Here is a 13,758-nt window from a genome sequence, read left to right as displayed (position 1 = left end):
GCAAATATACACATGCGCGCCATATAAAACAAGTACTCCTACAGGAAACTCTAATCATCAGCATATTGAAAGTTTATAATATCGTGTATCAGATGTCAGTTCTAAGCTGATTCAGTGCGTAAGGTTTGTGTTAGAATAAATTCAAGGCACACCGTTGATCATTCGAGGACCAAGCAATCACATGAACACGACACCGAGATTTGTTAACGAGGTTCATCGATATGGGTACATCTCCGGGGCCTGACTATGGGCGCTCCTCCCCATGATACCGCTACAATACCACACCCGGTCGCCCTGGACACCGGCACATGCCACCGGCTTCCCCTGCGCTCCGGTGCTATTATGTTGGCATAGGTTACATCGTGTGTCTACCCCGCTATATATGAGAGGCTTAGGATACAAGTGTCCTACTTGGACATGGCCATATCCTATCCAAACACAATACCACTACAAGTCCAACTGTAACCTACCATATTCGACAAAACTCTAACAAACTCCACCTTGGCGAATATACTCCATCACCCTGGATTTATCCATGTGTCAAACTTCCATGTACATTGGACTTGAGCTTATCCCATGAGCACCGCTGCTACTCCAAAGACTCCATATGACTACACCTGCAACTTGTAGTCTCTTCTTTTCTTGAACACAATCAACACTCGAGCAAAATTAAGTTACTTGTTACTCTAGTTTGTGCTCCCAACTTTCAGAGTATCCGTCCAACGAATCACACACTGATCACTGGCCCGCGTGAAAATGAACAACTCACATATTGGGTGTCACACATAAGAGTTATCTGAACTCAAAATCACCGCTCCTTTCTTGACCGCCTGTTTGAAACTTGAAGGAATTCACCGTTGCTTGTAGTCATCCCGAGTCAAATTCGCAGCTGTCTCACCACATGTATGACCACCGGAGCCCTGGCCCGTCTCCATGTCCCGTGCATACCGCACGCCTCGCCGCTATTACCGCGTCGAGCCTCCACTGTCCCGGTCGAGTCTCAAGGGCCGCGCACCCACACCACTCAACCCCCACTGTAGAGTACCACCGATAATCACCAAACAATGACGAGTTTCATGCTTTCATCAGACCATTGGGCTCCAGTCCGAATTGCATGTCACTCGCTTTTCCCAACTGAATAGGCTTCGACTCTTTGTCGACTTACGTCGTAGCCCCTCAATCCAGCTCCACCTTCAACATGACTCCATGGTAGAGGATCAGTCCACCCTGCGCTCCGTCGACATCAAGCTCCATGTGTACATCACCTTGAATCTACCCCGCGCCATAGCCTTGTCGAAGCCACACAAGCCCTTGGGCCTGCGCCATGTGTTTCCACGCCCAGAAGTCGGTCACCATCAGCATCACACTTATATGTTGTCATCGCCGATTCCACCACCGTCTTCTGTACCAACCGACATCCAAGTCGATCCGTCAGACTGTCCAGTCCGACCCAGCCGAACTTCTCCGACTGCAGACACATTCCAGACTTCTCAAGTCGTCACCGTGACCACCGTCATCCATACACACATGTGTACCGACAAAGAAAAACCAAAGAAAAAAAATTCCCTCATAGCTTTCCCGTGGTAACCACATAGTATGTTGCTTCTGGATCCCTTCTTTTATTTCTTTCTTGATGATAGCATCACGATCAAACTCTAGGTCCTTGTGCCAATTTTTTTTTTCAAACAAATCTCCAGGTTCATGCAAAGCCTTCCGCTCCACCATACAGCACACACGTGCCTCGCGCCACGTCCCAGACCTGAACGTGCACGCCAGCCTGCCGCAGCTTGACTCAGGCTCGGCCTGCTGGGCCAGCTGCCAACCGTCCTCTGCGCCTCGGCCCACTAGCACCACACTGTCCTGGCTACGGGCGCACCTGCATCGCTCCACACCGCCGCCTCGCTGCTGCACAATCGATCTGCTGTAGCACACGTACACGGTCACACCAGCAACCCACCGAGATCGCCCATCGCCTGTCCGTACGTGGCCCAACTCGCGGCATCGCTGTAGCGTACTCCGCGCCTCGTGCCATGAGAACCTACGCGAATCGATCTGGCTCGCCTTCCGCGCTGTGCCGCCGCTTCCACATCTGATCTGACCCCGCCGAGGAACACGCAGTAATGAGCGACAACCTGCTTCGGCCCATGCATCTGCTTCCGATCGCTTCAGTACTCGCCGACTTCTCTGATCGCTTTCCTGTTGCACGTAGAGACTATACCGATCTATGTCGAACTTTCCTCCTCTAGATCAACACCACGGCCTCAAATCGAACCTTGCTTATGATACCACTTGTTAGAATAAATCCGAGGCACACCGTTGATCATCTAAGAATCAAGCAATCACACGAGCACGACACCGAGATTTGTTAACGAGGTTCACTGATATGGGTATATCCCCGGGGCCTGACTATGGGCGCTCCTCCCCATGATACCGTTACAATACCACAACCGGTCACCCTGGACACCGGCATATGCCGCCGGCTTCCCCTGCGCTCCGGTGCTATTATGTTGGCATAGGTTACATCGTGTGTCTACCCCCACTATATATGAAAGGCCTAGGATACAAGTGTCCTACTTGGACATGGCCATATCCTATCTAAACACAATACAACTACAAGTCCAATTATAACCTCTCTTAAGTCCAATTATAACCTCTCTTGTACACGATATTCGATACAATTCTAACAGTTTTCCGGCCATCTGATTGCGGTGCACGGACGGCGGCGAATGGTTCATGGCACGAGGCTGGTAGCCACGTCACCTCATGGAACCGTTCACTGTTAACAACGTGTTGCACATGGCCTAGGGGCGCACCGGCCTAGATCACAGCCGGGCTAGTTAGGTAGATGTTGTTAGGCTATATTGTTGTAACTACTTTACCTCTATCTTATCTCTCTCTTTCTTGATCATCAAGCTGTAATCTCAACCACATTTTATGCTTATCAAGAAGATGCGTCTGCCTATATTAACGCGCAAACATCGCCTTGAGAGAGGTACGACATTCTCCGTTAGTTTACATGGTATAAAGAGCCTCCTCTATCCAATACATCTAGCAAAACCAATCGCCAGCCATGCCGTCCTCCTCAAGCGCCGTCCAGATCAACCTTCCCGGGCAGGTCGCCAAGAAGCTCACCCGCACCAACTATGTTATGTGGCGTGCTCAGGTGACACCGCAGCTGAGGGGAGCCCGTCAAATTCCTCACCACGAAGGAAAAAAGGCGGGAAGGAGGAGCAAACGCTCAATCCTCTCCATCCGATCTGGTTCAGAGAAGGGCATCAGGTACTCGGAAACTTGGTCCCCTCACCAAAGAAGTCCTCGTGCCGGTAACGTCCATAGCCACGCCGCACGAGCTCTGGGCCGCCCTCGCCAACATGTTCTCGACACAGTCCAGAGCTCGCGTCAACAACATCCGAGTTGCGCTCTCCACGGCGCAGGAGGGGACGCAATCTGTGGCCGCCTACTTCGCCCACATGAGGTCGCTCGTAGCCACCGGGAAGCACATCGACGATGATGAGATTGTCGCCTACATCACCGCACTAGTAGAAAAAGTGCCATTTCTCCCGGTTCATAAGAGCCATTTGTCCAGGTTCCTGAACTGGGACTAAAGGGTCGTTACTAAAGCCCTAGGCCTTTAGTCCCGGTTCCTACACCAACCGGGACAGATGGGCCTCCACGTGGCTGGTGCGGTGAGCCCAGGCAGGAGGCACTTTGGTCCCGGTTGGTGGCACCAACCGAGACCAATAGGCATCCACGCGTCAGCTCTTCAGGGGCTAGGGTTTTTTTTCTGAAGGGGGGGGGGGATTTGGGGGTTTTGTATGGTTAATTAAGGTGTTTCATATATTGTGTTAGGTAGTTAATTAATTAATACAGAGAAGTGTCCTCTCTTATCTCCATGCTTGGTCGACACTACGTACTATACGTATAGAGAGCACTCGACACGCTAGCTAGTAAGCAAAAATGAAGGAAACGGAAGATCGTCATGAACATATGCATATAGAGAGAAGTGATATCGACCTCTCCTTCTCCGAGAGATTGGTCGAACAACAAGTTTTCGTATATCTATCCGACGCTACTGGCTACATATATACAATATAAGATCTCTTACAATATAATCCCCTAATTATATATGAACACAGAGTCCACATGGGATTCTCCGTCTTTATCGATCACGTGGTCAAGAAAGAATGCAGCCAATTCCTCTTGAATTCCTCGCATGCGATCTGGTGCTAGGAGTTCATCCTGCATCCGAAACATCTAATTTGAAGAAGGGGGTCAATACATATATATATGAATGAATTAAACTCAACACAAAAGATGGTAATAAAGTAAATTCTGAATATTATTGCTTACGCACTTCATATTGTTTTTTAGTATAGCCCCGCTCACAGGTCGGGTGGCGGATGGACTCGCAAACGTAGTATCCATAGTAATTATTCTCGGCTTCCTGCCACAACCACTTTACAAGAAATAGAGGTAAATCAAACTGATAAGTAAGCATGCTAAATGGTATTGATGAAACTAGCACTTGAATCACTAGGAGATGCGCGGAACATGCTAGTAGTACTTACTTTCAGGTGTTTAAATTCCAGCTTCTTCGGCAGTCCCGGAGCTTTTGAGGTGAATTTTTTCCAAACCTTGCCAGACAAAGAAAACAATTACTTGATATGAGGAAGTGAACAAAGTTGCCGATATGGTGCGATAATGATCGATTTAACTTATTTCTCGAGAATTTGAGTCATGTCCGCATACTCCTTGGGATCTTTTCGTCTCGAGTCTAAGACGGTTACTAGTCCCTGCTCAAGCTTAATCTCTAGGAGAATATAGTGGAACCTGCGCACGCATGCATAACTCATCAATTACATTACTATAACCTCGACTAATAAGGGAAACCGAATATGCACAAGAAAGTAACACTCACTTGAAGTTGTAAGGAAAGTATTATAGCTTTGTTTTGATTTAATACCAATGATCGTAGCAAGTTGGCCTCAGTATCTTTTTTCTGAAATTCAACCCAATATGCATCTATGATATTTGGGTTAATGAACCCAATATCATTGATTTGTCTTTTCTTCAATTCGACGATGTTCAATCTACATAATATAGTGAGGATAATTATAAATACATGCAATGAAAGAGATGACCTATATATAGAGACTTAATGACAGAAGTAGTACTTACAGACAGTAGCAAGTGACCGTTAATTTATCAAGGGCCTTCTGATTGAAAAACTGGAAGAACTCCTCAACTGGAACATTCAACAGATCAGTTCCAATGAGGTCATGCTCCTCTTTAACTCTCAGCGTCAAAGTATTCGTCCCCCCAGACTCTCTACAGGTTTTCATGTACCAATCATGGAATCTTCGCATCATCGTTGTTAGAGACCTTTCATCTTTGACGAGAGGCTTCCCTTACTCGTATATGTGTTCGTCCACCTCCAAGAGTTCATAATGTACATCGTCGGGCAGGTAATCTTCAAGATTGTTATAACCGGGCACCATCTTCGAATCATTAGTGACGATATCGCTAGACACCTTGAGCGGGGGGGAACGATTGGTTCGCTTGTTCGCCGAGCTGGGCAATTTTTTCCCAGCTTGTCGTTTCGCTAACCTTTGATCACTGACAGTACTTCCCGACCGCTCCGCTTCGATAAATGACCTTTGAATAATGAGCTCATAGTTGCCTTTCGGCAGAGACTTTGGTGGTTTCTTCAGGGCTTCCACAGTGCGCTTCGTTTTCACCAGATCTATCTTCTCCCCCGGAAGTGGATGTTTCTTTGCTTTCACCCCTTCAAAGAAGTGCCTCACTTCGTCTCACACGATCTTCTCGTTTTCCTCCGGGGTTCTCTCATATGGTAACTTCTCTGGAGTCTTCAGAGAAGGACCGAATCTGTATTGCCTCCTGCCTGTGGCTGTACTGCTAGACGCCAGAGCAGACGGAGCGACTGCGGTTGTGTTCTTTCCTTGCTTATGAGGCAGAGGAGGACTATGACGCGCCGGAGCAGCTGGAGCGGAGACGGGTCTCTTCCGCCCTTGTTGACGAGGCGGAGAAGGAGTAGGCTGGCTGCTCGGGCGCGCCGGCGCAGGCGGATAAGGAGGCAGAGTGGCGCCACGCCGCGGAGAAGGAGGCTGAGTGCCCTGATCTCTCGCCGAAGGAGGAGGCGGAGTACCCTGACTCTCTGGAGAAGGAGGAGGAGGCGGAGGCGTCCAGTTCGGAAGGTTGATGAGCTCCTTCCGCCATATTCATGGAGTCAACAGACAAGAACCCAGCCGAGTCTCCCCTTCACCCATAGGGTGGTCTAGCTCGAGGTCCTCAAATCCGTCTGTTATTTCATCCACCTGACCCTAGCATATCCTTCTGGAATCGGCCGGCAGTGAAAAGTTGCGCCAGGTTCAGGAGGTGCAATAGTGCCAACAGCCGCCTTGACTTTCATTTTCATCCATTGCGTCATAAGGTGGCAATTTTGAGACTCTGTGATTAACTCCACGGGGTAGCTAGCAGGAGATGTGAAGACAGGCTCCAGCTGCTGCATCTCGGTGGAAGCCACGCTGCTTCTCCGCTGAGATGGAGGGGTAGCTTCGGCGGGTCACTTGTTGCGATCTGCTTCTCGTTGCTCTATCGCTTGTACCCTTGCGTGCAGCGCCTGAATTTGGATCTGCTCCACTTTCTTCCTCCTCTCCTGGCATTTGTAACCGCCTGCGTCCGGAAACCCGGCCTTTGATGGAATGGAGCCTGGTGTGCCTCGTGACCGTCCAGGGTGCTCAGGATTCCCGAGGACCATTGTGAGCTCGTCGTTCTCTCTATTTGGAACGAACATCCCTTGTTGCGCTGCATCGATATACTTCCGAAGCTTCGTGACTGGTATTCGCATTTGCTCGTTCGTCCAACGGCACTTCCCTGATACAGGGTCCAAGGTTCAGCCAACCCCGAAGAACCAAGTCCGGCAACGTTCTGGCCAGTTCAATGTCTCTGTTTCGACCCCTTTATCAAGCAGGTCATTCTCAGCCTTGGCCCACAACGGCCGAGCTTTGAGGTAGCTACCTGACCCCGTGCGATGGTGAAGCTTCTTCTTCGCAACATTTTTCTTGTTTGTCGCTGACATCTGCTACCTCTTGAGCACTGCGTTGGATTTCCTTGAAGAGGAAAGGATGATGCAGCAAAGTAGCGTAAGTATTTCCATCAGTTTTTGAGAAACAAGGTATCAATCCAGTAGGAGGCTACGCGCGAGTCCCTTGTACCTGCAAAAAACAAATAACTCCTCGCAGCCAACGCGATAAGGGGTTGTCAATCCCTTCATGGTCACTTACGAGAGTGAGATCTGATAGATATGATAGGTTAATATTTTTGGTTTTTTGTGATAAAGATGCAAAGTCAAATAAAAGCAAAGTAAAAGGCAAAGGAAATAACTAAGTATTGGAAGATTAATATGATGAAGATAGACCCAGGGGCCATAGGTTTCACTAGTGGCTTCTCTTAAGAGCATAAATATTTTACGGTGGGTGAACAAATTACTGTTGAGCAATTGACAGAATTGAGCATAGTTATGAGAATATCTAGGTATGATCATGTATATAGGCATCACGTCCGAGACAAGTAGACCGACTCATGCTTGCATCTACTACTATTACTCCACTCATCGACCGCTATCCAGCATGCATCTAGAGTATTAAGTTCATGAAAACAGAGTAACGCCTTAAGCAAGATGACATGATGTAGAGGGATAATTCATGCAATATGATAAAAAAAACCATCTTGTTATCCTCGATGGCAACAATACAATACGTGCCTTGCTGCCCCTACTGTCACTGGGAAAGGACACTGCAAGATTGAACCCAAAGCTAAGCACTTCTCCCATTGCAAGAAAGATCAATCTAGTAGGCCAAACAAAACTGATAACTCGAAGAGACTTGCAAAGATAACCAATCATACATAAAAGAATTTAGAGAAGATTCAAATATTGTTCATAGATAATCTTGATCATAAACCCACAATTCATCGGTCTCAACAAACACACCGCAAAAAGAATATTACATCGAATAGATCTCCATAAGAGAGGGGGAGAACATTATATTGAGATCCAAAAAGAGAGAAGAAGCCATCTAGCTAATAACTATGGACCCGAAGGTCTGAGGTAAACTACTCACACTTCATCGGAGAGGCTATGGTGTTGATGTAGAAGCCCTTCGTGATGGATGCCCCCTCCGGCGGAGCTCCGGAACAGGCCCCGAGATGGGATCTCGTGGATACAGAAATTTACGGCGGTGTAATTAGGGTTTTGGCTCCGTATCTGATCGTTTGGGGGTACGTAGGTATAAATAGGAGGAAGGAGTACGTCGGTGGAGCAACAGGGGGGCCACGAGGGTGGAGGGTCCGCTTGGGGGGGGGAAGGGTAGGCGCGCCCCCTACCTCGTGGCCTCCTCCTTTATTTCTTGACGTAGGGTCCAAGTCTCCTGGATCATGTTCGGTGAGAAAGTCACGTTCCCGAAGGTTTTATTCTGTTTGGACTCCTTTTGATATTCCTTTTCTTCGAAACCCTAAAATAGGCAAAAACATCAATTCTAGGTTGGGCCTCCAGTTAATAGGCTAGTCCCAAAAATAATATAAAAGTGGATAATAAAGCCCAATAATGTCCAAAACAGTAGATAATATAGCATGGAGCAATCAAAAATTATAGATACATTAGAGACGTATCAACATCTTCTTACTCTTGTTCGATGTCTTGTGGGCCACAAAGTCGTCCCACTGATCTCTGAGCTTCTCATACCGGCCGGTGAATTCTAGTGTCTCTTCTTTGTCAACAAACGATGTTTTCAGCTCATTCCTCCACCTATTCAATAGTTCTGCCATCTTCTTAAGAGTATGAGACTTGATCAATTGCTCTATAACTGGCTTCTCCGGACGATCCTCCTCTGGCGGTAGGGTGAAATTTGCCTGCAGCGCGGACATCTCAGGGTCATCTTTAGCCGGCTTATACCATTGGTGGATGCTGATCGGGATCTTATCCCTAACAAGAACCCCGCACTGAGTAGCAAATGCTTCCTTTGTCCGGATGGGTTCAATCGGCTTACCATCGCGCACGACTGCTGTGATCTCAAACCTTCCATCCGAGCGCAACTTTTTCTTCGGGGCTCGTTTCTTTACCGAAGTAGTGCTCGATCCGGAGGGCTAGAAAAAACAAGAAAGACGAGAGTTATTAATTAATATGTGTACGTACCAAAAACAATTAATGCATCAATTAGCTATAGACAGCACATGCTTAATTAGTATATATACCGGGCCGGACTCCGTTCGGTCACCTGAGCCATCATCACGGTGTCCTTCTTCCACCGGCATTCGATCACCGGAGCCGTCATCAAGGTGTCCTTCTTCCACCGGCATTCGGTCACCGGAGCCATCATAATCAAGTCCTTCCTCCTCCATTGTTCGATCACCGTAGCCTACTTCTTCACCCTGTCCTTCCAGACCATCGGTTTCCTTGAGAAACGACATGACGGCATCACTTCCGGCTGTGATTATGTCCCCCAACACTGCTTTTGTTGCTTCGTCTCGGGGGTGTTCCATAGTTTCTGCAAATATTTACAACATGGCAATTATTATTCAAACATGACAGATGAATATATTAGTGGCAAATGTAGAACTAGCTAGCTAATCACAACAAGGAATCATATTAGTGGCCTCGACGCTTCTCTAGGGTTTGGGGTGGCCTCGGCAACGCTTCAAGGGTTTGGGGTGGCCTCAACGACAACACTCTTTTAACTTGGTAAATTTGGGTGGCCTCGAGAGAGTCTATTGGGTAGGGGCGTGGCGGGAGGGGGTAGGAGACCGACATCATTTTTTCTAGGGTTTGGGTGTCCTCGAGAGCTTTCGTCCAGCAAGAGGGCCGGGTTTGGGGTGGCCTCGGCAACGCTTCAGGTTTGTCTAGCTAGTGTCAAAGGATTCAACAAAATCCCTCGGTGTTCCTCGACCATTGACCCCTCGACGACCCTCGCCCCTCGAACTATCGACGACCCTCGACCCCTCGGTGACCCTCGACCCTCTGCCCTAGTTCCTGACCCTCGACCGCTCAGCGATCCGCGACACCCTCATTCCCGATAAAAAAGAAGAAGAATAACAGATGAGAATAAGAAGGAATAGAGGAGTAGAAAAAAAATTGATTTCCACTCCTCTATTCCTTCTTCTTCTCCTCTTTTTTTCTTCTTCAGCCTCTTCTTATTTTTTCCGACGTCCCCCCTAATGTCATGTCCGAGCCCCCCCCCCCCCCCCCCCCCACCCCCCCGCCTCATGTAATGTCCGATGGCCCCCCTCACATTAACAAAAAACTACCTTAAAAAAAGACTTGCTTCGCCGCGGGTGCTCGATCGGTGCGACGTGGACTCGGTGGAAACACTTTATTAAAATGCGCTGGTGGCCGGGCCGGGCGGTTTTCTTTTCCTTCTTCATTTTTCCTTTGTTTTTTCTTATATGTTTGTTTTCGTTTTAACTCTATATTTCGTACATATGGAAAAAATAAAGTTTCTATACAAAAGTGCACAATTTTTATGAACAAATTACAACATCTGAATTAACTACACATCTAAATAAATATAACTACACATCTGAAATTTTCCTAATCTTAAAACTAAACTAAAATAATCTAAAAAAACATGTAAAAACATCTAAAAATAGCATCTAAAAACATCTGAAAACACCTAAAAATCTAATAGCACGGCGCAAGGGCGGAGGGGCCAGCGCCGGCGCCGGCGGGGCAGGGCAGGGGCGCAGGAGCGCGGCGCAGGGGCACGGGACAGGGGTGGGGCGCGGAAGCAGGCTGGGGCTCACAGGGAGCGGCGGGGCACAGTTGGCGGCGCGTCGGGGCCGACAGGGGCGCGAGGGTCGACGCCGTTGTCGGGGCAGAGGGCGTCAGCGGCGATGTTGAGAAGCCTGACGGCATCGGTGGCGGCGGCGACGGTGATGTTGAACAGCCTGACGGCGTTGGTGGCGGCGGCGATGGCAAGGTGAGCAGGGGCGTCGGGCGGATACGGCGAGGAGAAGCAGGGGCGTCGGGGGAGAAGAAGTGATGGATTTTGTCGAAACTGCTAAGTGTTTTCTTATATACCCAGGGCATTGGTACCGGTTCGTGGCACCAACCGGGACCAATGCCACCTTTAGTCCCGGTTGGTGGCACCAACCGGGACCAAAAGTCTCTTTTCAGCAGCCCAAAGGGCGGGAAGCAGAGGCCTTTGGTCCCGGTTGGTGGCATCAACTGGGACTAAAGGGTGGGCATTGGTCCCGGTTGGTGCCACGAACCTAGACCAATTCCCCCCTTTAGTCTCGGTTGGTGCCACCAACCGGGACCAAAGGCCTTGCACAGCGGCGTGGTGGTGGGAGTTTAGTCCCACCTCGCTAGTTGAGAGTGTTCGACACCTGTTTATAAGCTCGGTTGCCTCTTCCCTTTCGAACTCCTCTGAACTACAGGCCTATGGGCCAAATGTAACACTTCTATGCCTATGGGCCTACTGGGCCTTCTACGGGCCTGAATCCTGGCCCATGGATGGGTTTGTAGTCGTATTCGGGCCGTGGTGGCCTAGTAGGTGGCATTTTTTTTTTATTTTTTCTTAGTTTTTTTGTTTTATTTATTTTTTTTGTTTCTACATACAACAAAATACTTATTTTTTTTATTTTATTTTGTTTCTAATTACTTATTTTTTTATGATAGTTCTTTTTGCTATTAAAGTTTGTAACAAAAAAGTTCTTTATGAAAATTCTTTTTTCTTTCAATGATTTTGAACAGAAACTCCATGGATGGGTTTTTAGTCGTATTCAGGCCGTGGTGGCCCAGTGGGTGGCAATTTTTTTTATGTTTTCTCAGTTTTTTTGTTTTCTTTTTTGCTTTATTTATTTTGTTTTGTTTCTACTTACAACAAAATACTTATTTGTTTTATTTTATTTTGTTTCTAATTACTTATTTATTTTATGATAATTCTTTTTTCTATTAAAGTTTGTAACAAAAAAAGTTCTTTATGAAAATTCTTTTTGCTTTTAATGATTTTGAACAGAAACTCCATAGTTTTTCTGTGTTCAAAATGCACCATTCAAAGCCACATCATCAATTTTCAACCCTTTCTGACTTCATTTGTTATTTTTCATGCATTTACTAATTATTTTGAGCTATAAGACCCTGAAATTGAAAAGCATTTCAAATGAACTCTGAAAATGTTGAAAGTTGGCATCATATCATCATTTCATCCACATAGCATGTGCAAGAAAGTAGAGAGGGTTACGGCAAAAACTGGATGCACTTCGTGTACAAAACAGACAATCTCTATCGAAGTATCAGGGTTTCATACGAAAACTCGTCTGTTACAAAGGGATTTCATTTTTTAACTTATTTGAACTCCATAGTTTTTCTGTGTTCAAAATACACAATTCAAAGCCACATCATCAATTTTCAACCCTTTCTGACTTCATTAGATATTTTTCATGCATTTACTGATTATTTTGAGCTATAAGACCCTGAAATTGAAGGCAACATATAGCTCTCATGAATAGATAAGTGACCAAATTAATAGAAGTTCATCATCACATTAAAAACAAAGTACATACATAGTTCTCATTGAACAAGATATAGCTCTCCAGAGCATCTAGTTAAACCATACATTGAAACTATGTAAAACCTTCCAATGCAACAAAAAATGCGATCATAATCACAACCAAGGTAAAAATTGATCCAACGGCATAATGATACCAAGCCTCGGTATGAATGGCATATTTTCCAATCTTTCTAATCTTCAACCGAATGGCATCCATCTTGATCTTGTGATCATCGACGACATCCGCAACATGCAACTCCAATATCATCTTCTCCTCAAGTTTTTTATTTTTTCCTTCAGGTAATTGTTTTCTTCTTCAACTAAATTTAACCTCTCGACAATAGGGTCGGTAGGAATTTCCGGTTCAACTACCTCCTACATAAATAAAATCTATGTCACATTGGTCGGCATAATTGTCATAAATAATAAATGAACCAAATAGTTATAAAAAGATAATATATACCACATCTGAATCATAGACAGGACGAGGGCCGACGGGGGCGGATACCAAAACCATCGCACTATATAATAACAAGAAATAATAACAGTTAGAAAATTAGACAAGTATCTATCTAAAGTAAGAATTATTTTCTTTCAGAAAGAAGATAATAACAAGAGGCTCACCACGGTGGTGCCGTCAACGAGATCGGCGCGGGCGATCGACGACGGTGAAGACGGCGACGGGACGTGACGGACCACTAAACCTATGCAAATCTCGGAGGAAATGGAGCTTGGAGGTCAAGCTTCGAGAGGAGAAATCTTAACAAGTGTGGCTCGGGCATTTCATGGAACACCTCATGTGCATAGGGGGTGAGCTAGAGCACCCAAATGCCCTCTCCTCGCCGGCCAGAAAAAACAGAGCACTGTGGAGTGCTCTGCTGCAGCGATGGGGTATATATAGGCAACTCATTTGTCCCAGTTCATGGCTGGGACCAGGTCTAAAGCCTAGCCTTCTGTCCCGGTTAAAGCCAAGAACCGGGACCAATGGTTGTGGGCCAGGAGCAAGGCCCATTGGTCCCAGTTCGTGTCTAGAACCGGGACAAATGGGTCCATACGAACCGGGACCAATGCCCACGAGGCCCCGGCCGGCCCCCTGGGCTCACGAACCGGGACCAATGCCCCCATTGGTCATGTGTCGTGACTGAACCTGGACTAATTGGCTTGCCATGTCCGAACCAAAGCCCTGTTTTCT

The sequence above is a fragment of the Triticum urartu genome, chromosome 2 (assembly GCF_003073215.2).
Source record: "Triticum urartu cultivar G1812 chromosome 2, Tu2.1, whole genome shotgun sequence".
Lineage (NCBI taxonomy): Eukaryota > Viridiplantae > Streptophyta > Magnoliopsida > Poales > Poaceae > Triticum > Triticum urartu.
Note: the sequence above shows the minus strand (reverse complement) of the source record.